The sequence below is a fragment of the Montipora foliosa genome, chromosome 5 (genome assembly GCF_036669935.1).
Source record: "Montipora foliosa isolate CH-2021 chromosome 5, ASM3666993v2, whole genome shotgun sequence".
NCBI lineage: Eukaryota > Metazoa > Cnidaria > Anthozoa > Scleractinia > Acroporidae > Montipora > Montipora foliosa.
The window spans coordinates 12434120-12441134 of record NC_090873.1 but is presented as its reverse complement, the minus strand read 5'-3'; the positions used below and the strand labels follow the sequence as shown (position 1 = coordinate 12441134).

General features: G+C 41.3%; 1 pseudogene; it reads right to left on the bottom strand.

Moving 5' to 3' along the window:
- Positions 1-3600: 3600 nt before the first annotated feature.
- On the bottom strand, positions 3601-4836 carry LOC138002147 (uncharacterized; annotated as a pseudogene).
- Between the last annotated feature and the right edge of the window lie 2179 nt (positions 4837-7015).

Here is a 7015-nt window from a genome sequence, read left to right as displayed (position 1 = left end):
GTCTCTGTATAGGCCTATGGACGCTTTGTTGACAAGGGCGGATAGTTTACTTAGGAGGTAAAGCCCCACTAATTCACAGACCTCGGCACCATCGAAGCAACCCATTGTGACATCGAACAGCGAGTTTGGCCCTTTCTTTACCCATGTGTCACTGCTGTCAAACAAGAGAGATTTTCTTGAATTCTTGATGACGGCTACGGCCCTGTTTGGGATGGAGGTTATTGAGCTGGCGTAGGCAATGGCTTCATCTAAGAGATTCTCTGACATAGATGGGTAGAATTCCACAATGTCAAATTTGATGAACCGTGAATGGCTTTTGTTGGGAATCGCTTTGAACCAATTTATTACAGTTGAGGTGTTCTTCCATTGGTTTAGGTTGGTCGCGGAGATGACAGCTTTGTTTATGGTGTCAAGGTACTGTTTGGCGACTTTTCCCATTTCTAGTTTCGATGGGTTTATCAACCGACAGAGAGTTTTGGATTTGAAATTCTCCTTGTGATCTTTTAGCGTGATGAACGCGGGTCGGTTTGCATAGTGTTCTATCTTGTTATCGAGGCCCAGCGGTGCGGCTAATAACTTTGCTTCTTTGTCGATTTTTCGCTTGATCGAAGGGTCTGACTTCTGGTATGACTTTGTGATATTTTCGTGAAGTAGCTTCGTGTATTGGCTGCTGGGCATTTCGTAGATGTTTGATGTTTTGTCAGCAAATGAAACATGAAACTTGAAGTCGCTACGCTGTGAAGTTGTCTTTCTTCTAAACATTATATTCGCTCTACTTCACGTATCGAACACTCTGCAGCTAACTGGAACCCCCTACTTGCGCTACATATATATATATATATAACTGCAGACAGTACTGTTTCGGCCTTCTGGGCCTCATCAGTGCAGTGCTGATGTCTGGGATGGAGGTTAAGCTTATAAAGCCACCCCAAATGTCCCACACATGTGGTACATCTAAGCCATGCCAGAGTGCTCAAACTAGCGAGCTAGTGAGCATGCGCATATATATATATATATATATATATATATATATATATATATATATATATATATATATGCGCATGCTCACTAGCATATATAACTTGTAGTTTATTTGTCTTTTTCTTCCATATATACTACCCTCTACTTCTATGTATTGAGCACTGTTTTACGAAAATCAAGTTTCACACTATATATATATATATATAGGGAGTCTGTAAGTCGAATTTCTCGTGAAACAGGGCTCAATACGTTGAAGTAGAGCGGAATAAATATTTTAAGAGGAAAAAACGGACACAACTACATTTCCCGACAAGCCTGTTTCGTGAATCGCTTCGCTCTTCAGGGGTTTAATGAAGAATATTCATTTGACTTTCGTGTATATACTAGGAAAATTTGCATAATCAATTAGCATCTCTGTCCCTTCGGAAAATCTTATAGTTGTCAATTTCGAGCTGACATTTGGAAAATTTTCGATTCAAGTGGGTTTCTGTAATTGCAAGAATGTAAAACCGGCATACATGCAGCAACACTTTAACCTAGTCGACCTTATTTCTAAGGCTACGAATATTAATGTGTGCAACACTCAAGTTTGATCCCTGGTTAGAAGTTCTTACAAAGGCCCGTAGATAGTCCCCATCCCGGTCAATCACGCCTTCCCATCCAGGATTGGTTTCCACATCACCAGAGAGAAGCAAGAGCTGTTTGGTGGCCACGGTATTCGCATAATACAAAATTCGGTATTTTGATAGTTTTCGCTTGCACTTGCCATTGTTTGAGGTGGTGAGGACCATTGTTTTTGCTGAATTAAACACTGGCTCATTACCAAACCGACCAATAATATGCAAATTTCGACAATTTCATTTCTCAGCCACCAGCAGTGAAGATAGTAAAATTCTTCGAAATCAAAGAAACCGCTTTTCTTTTCTGGAGCCAGCCTGCCCAAAATGACTGATGATTTAGTTGCAAATGAGGTAAACCTGTAGTGAGACGAGTATTCATTCTGAGTCAGGCAAAAACATAGCAGAAACGGGGAGGCAAACAACGCGTGACTGCCCGCCATGATGACATTTGACAAAAATGTTCATGGCCATGAATTTCATCTAACACTTCAGCTCTCAATGGTCTTGGCACTACAATTCTGTCTGATTTAAACAACATGCCATCCTTAACACTCAGCTCTTCTCTGAAATTCTAATATTCGCGGGCAAGTTCATCAACTTGTTCTTTCTCAGAGGGCCATCCTTTCAAAACGTATTCCATAACCACTCTGGATGTCTCATCAGCACTTGAGCTGTCCTTGAATCTCTTCAAGTTCCTCAACAAGATTAACTCCCATGACATCTTCGGGTTCACTAAATGGTTTAGTTTCACTGAGAGGTGCTCTGCTAAGGCAGTCTGAAATTCAGTGGTTTCCGAAAGATTGACTCCAACGGTTTGTGGTATGTCTCAACAAAAACTCTGCGCCCATACACATGTGTGAAACTTTTGCGCTCCCCATGCAATCGCCAACAGCTCTCTTTCAATATTTCCATACATCTTCTCTGAGGGAGTCAATGTCTTCGAACTGAAGGCAACTGGTTTGCCCTACTGCATGATCACTGCACCGAGGCCTGTGCTGCTGGCATCAACACTTAGCACCGTCTCGTTGCTGTTATTAAAGTATGCTAACACTGGTGCACTAGTGATGACAGACTTGAGCTTACCAAAAGCCTCTTGTTGTGGTTTCTCCCACACAAATGCTACATCTTCCTGGGTAAGCTGTGAAATTGGCTCTTGTGGATCGGCTTTGTGTTCAATGAACATGTCTAGGTAATTGACAGTTTCTAGTATTCGAAGTACACCTTCTTTGTCAGAAGAAGGAGGCATCTCACTGATCGCGCGAATTTTATCAGGGTCAGGTTGCAGTCCTTCAGCCGAGAACACATGTCCAACATAGCGTACTTCAGTAACACGAAGTTTCACTTTCTTTGGATTGAACTTCAATCCTACTTCTCTGCTTCTAGCCAGACTCTTCTCAATGTCTGATCAGTGTCGATTTGATCTTTACCATGTATCAAGAAATCATCCAATGCGATCTCCACAGGAACCCCTTCAAAGAATTTGTTCAGCTCCCTTTGGTAGATTTCAGGGGCAGAAGAGATGCCAAAAGGGAGTCTTGTAAATCGATATCGTCCCCATGGGGAATTGAATGTTAAGAGCTTTGAGCTTTCATCATCCACCGGGAGCTGCCAGTATCCACTGCAAGCATGCAGGGACATGAGACTCTTTGCACCCGATAATCGATTGGCAACCTCCTCTACAGTAACCATTGGATAGTGTGGCCTCTTAAGAGATCTGTTTAGGTCCCTTGGCTCAATACAAATTCGAACATCATTCTTCGAGAGTGGAGTGTTGTTTTTTTTTCACGTTCCTTTTGTCAATCACTAGCATAGATGAAACCCAAGGGGTGTGTTCCTCTTCTTTTACAATAATTCCATCTTCTTCCGTCTCTGTGAGCTTCTCTCGTGCTGGTTCAAGAAGTGTAATTGGCATTTTTCTGGGAGGATGTACCACTGGAGGAACTGAATGGTCAACTTCCAAATGTACTTTGTTCGGTAGCTTGCCAGGTTTACCACGAAATCAATCTTTATAATACTGCAACACAGGATCGGTTTGAAAGAAACTTGGCAGTTCTTGCTCTGGTTGTTTTGACTCTGGAGTAGTTATCAGTTCAACATTCATAAACTCAAGGACTTCTAAGTCTAAACAAGCATCACAATCACATGGTGTAAGATTTCCATCAACAACAAGATACAACAGGTCAAGTTCACGACTCCCATATTGAGTTGGAAGCCTCACAGAGCCCTTTGGGTGGATGGGTTTAGATGCAAGCCACCCCTTCAAAGGTAGCTGAGTTTTGTGAAGAGGTTTGTTTGAGATCTCCTTGTACAGCTCATAGGGAATGACTGTAGCTTCTGCACTAGTATCTGCCTTGATCTGTACATTATTCCCAGCAATTTTGACAGTAACCAAACTCCTACATTTATTTCGAGTGCCGGAGACACTATCCAGCTCAACTGATTCAAAACAAGTGTGCACATCGTGATTCGTTGGAGGATCATGCTCCACAGCTGCAAGTAGTGAACCTTCAGCACTTAATTCTTTGCACACTTGTGCAAAGTGTCCTTCCTTCTTACACTTGTTGCATTTCTTTCCAAGTGCTGGGCAGCGAGGTGGCTGAGTAAATGGGTTGTTGTAACCACAAAACTTACAGTTACAAGCAGGTGTCTTTTCTTGAACCTCGACTTTCTTGAGAGGGTGAAGTGACCGTTCAGAACCCGCCACTGTTGGTGTATTGAACCTGTATTTCTGTTGTTCGGCTGCCTCGAATGCACGACAATAATCATGAGCAGTTTGCAGCGTTAAATCTCGTTTCTTCAGCAGTTCACCTCGCAATTCGTCAGACAAATCTCCTCCGACAATACGATCAAGAATGAGTGAATCTCGGAGGTCGCCAAATTCACAAGTTAAAGACAGTCTTTTCAGTTCACTGACGAAATTGCCAATCCTCTCACCTTCCCTCTGGTTTCGCTGATTGAACGCCAGTCGCTCATAAATTACATTTCTAGCACCCTGGCACAATTCCTCGACTTTGCGACAGACGTCTTGATAGCAATCTTTGTCTTCTTCATCGGTAAACACAGTGACTTTACTCTTCGATAGCTTCTGGCCCAGCACAATGTAACGGCATGTTTACCTTCAGTTTGCATAAAAAAATTCAATTCAATTCAAATTGCATAAAAAATTTCTCCTGTTCTCAGCAGAATTCGCGTCTAGGAGCACTGGACCGGGCATTCGAGAATCTCGCTCGGCCATTATACAAGATACAAATTAAAAAGTACAACTCACAGGAAACTTGCTTTTCCATCAACTCATCTCACAATTAGGCAGGGCAGGCAACCGCTTCTGACACCATGTTATGATATCATTCAATCAAGCAATACTAAACTCAATGACTAGTAACAACTATTCTAACATGTTCGTGTCCCTTTGAAAGTCCCAACACAACGCACATGGTTTTCCGTTTTCCGGATGTCCATGTAAGTCACTCAGGGGCCCCTTTGGGGATACCCAAAGGTTTCAATATTACAACACCTTCGACCAAAAAGACCTATCGCCTGAGGTTGCTCCCAGGGTGGAGGGTGTAAACTGCAGGTTGCAGGTTGCAGGTTAGAGTTGCAGGTCACTGTTTCACCAAAGCTGAAACAACCCAAAACTTTACTAATGCTAACATTAGGCCTAAAAACAATGTTAGACTAAGGTTAGCATTTTTGTAAAGGTTTGGGTTGTTTCAGTTATAGTAAAACAATGACCTGCAACTCTAACCCGCATCCTGCAACCTGCAACCTACACTTTACACCCTCCGCTCCCAGGGCTTCTATTGCGTTTATGGCGAGTTGTAACCGTGGGAACATTTATCCAGGAATATTTGACTCAATTTTGTGAATTCCCCAAGATGGAGTGTGCGACCTTGGGATTTTGTAATACGTTGACAACCGAGGAAATGAAAAATGGCTCAAATCGCGTTGAAGCTGGAAAAAAAAAACACATTGAAAGGAAACCACCTACAATGACTTTTGATTGAGAATTTTTTCATATAATTATCCGTTTCATTCTTTGATCGGAATTCCCATAAAAATCCTTTTATTTTTGTCGGCCACGTTGGCTTTCCCTCACACTGAGCTTAAAGCGCCGGTGGTGACCGCGCTCTCTTCGTAGAATTTTTTTTGGCTTTTTCATCGTATGAGACGACACTTGGAGCGATTGCTAGACAGACGAAGGATAGACGGATGATATGATAAAGGAATAATAAATTCTTCTTTACTTGTGATCTTGAAAATTTAAGATTGTAAATTTGGGTTACTGAGTACATCTAATTTTGTTCTGTCTTCTGTCACAGAAGCTCAAGTGAGCATTCTATTCTCCAGCCTGGATGTACAGAAAGCATCATTAGATATTCCAAATAAGCCTAAAATTGCTGCTGAGCCACTATCAAAGCCCCTAGCATATATATACAACCAGTCTATAGCAACCGGCATAGTACCTGGTGCTTTCAGGATTTCTCAAGTTACGCCGATATATGAGTGGTGACGTTACTGACATGGGTAACTATAGACCTATTGCTACCTTGTCTCCATTTGCTAAAGTTATAGAACGTCTAATTTTTAATCAACTGAATACTTGCCTTGAAAAACATAATAAACTTTACAAATATCAATTTGGCTGTATTAAGGGCTTCTCAACGTAAACTGAACATGCTATCCTAGAAATTACTGACAGTCTCAATATGGCCATTGATAACAAAGAAATCACATGTGGCATTTTTGTGGACCTCTCAAAGGCATTTCATACTGCTAACCATAACATTTTGCCTTCTAATCTTTACGTCTATGGAATCCGAGGAATACCATATAATTGGTTTGAAAACTACTTGCACTAATGTACGTTAAAATTGTAATTGTTACTGAAAATTCGCGGGAAAAAATTACAGACAAATATATGGAAAAATTGAAAACGCTGGCGGGCAACTTCTGTAAAAGGTTAGTGCCTAAAATTTGGTCTGTTTAATCTTTTGCCCTGTACCTTCAGTTTTCAATTCAAAAATTTTTCATAACTAGCGTTAACGAAAATTATTTGACATCGGATCCCCATATAAACACTACAAATTCTTTACGCTTTGCCTACCCGTCAAAATGGCGGTCACAACCGTGATAAGGCTTATCTGCATCACACAGATCACGTGCAAATTTATAAACAACGCAATGCTGACATATAATACTCGGCTTAAATTCTTTCGGCTTGAGATCTTGCTGCAATTTTTCGCTCACAAAAACTGGTTGTAAAGAGACGGCAATCTTACTGCTCAGATCACGTAATTGCCCACGGACTGCATTAGCGGCTATCTGATCTTTGAAGGGAAGAACTATTCTGATCGTGTTTCCATTGTCAGTTTTCTTTTCTGGCTAAGTTACAATATTTTGAATAAGCATATTAA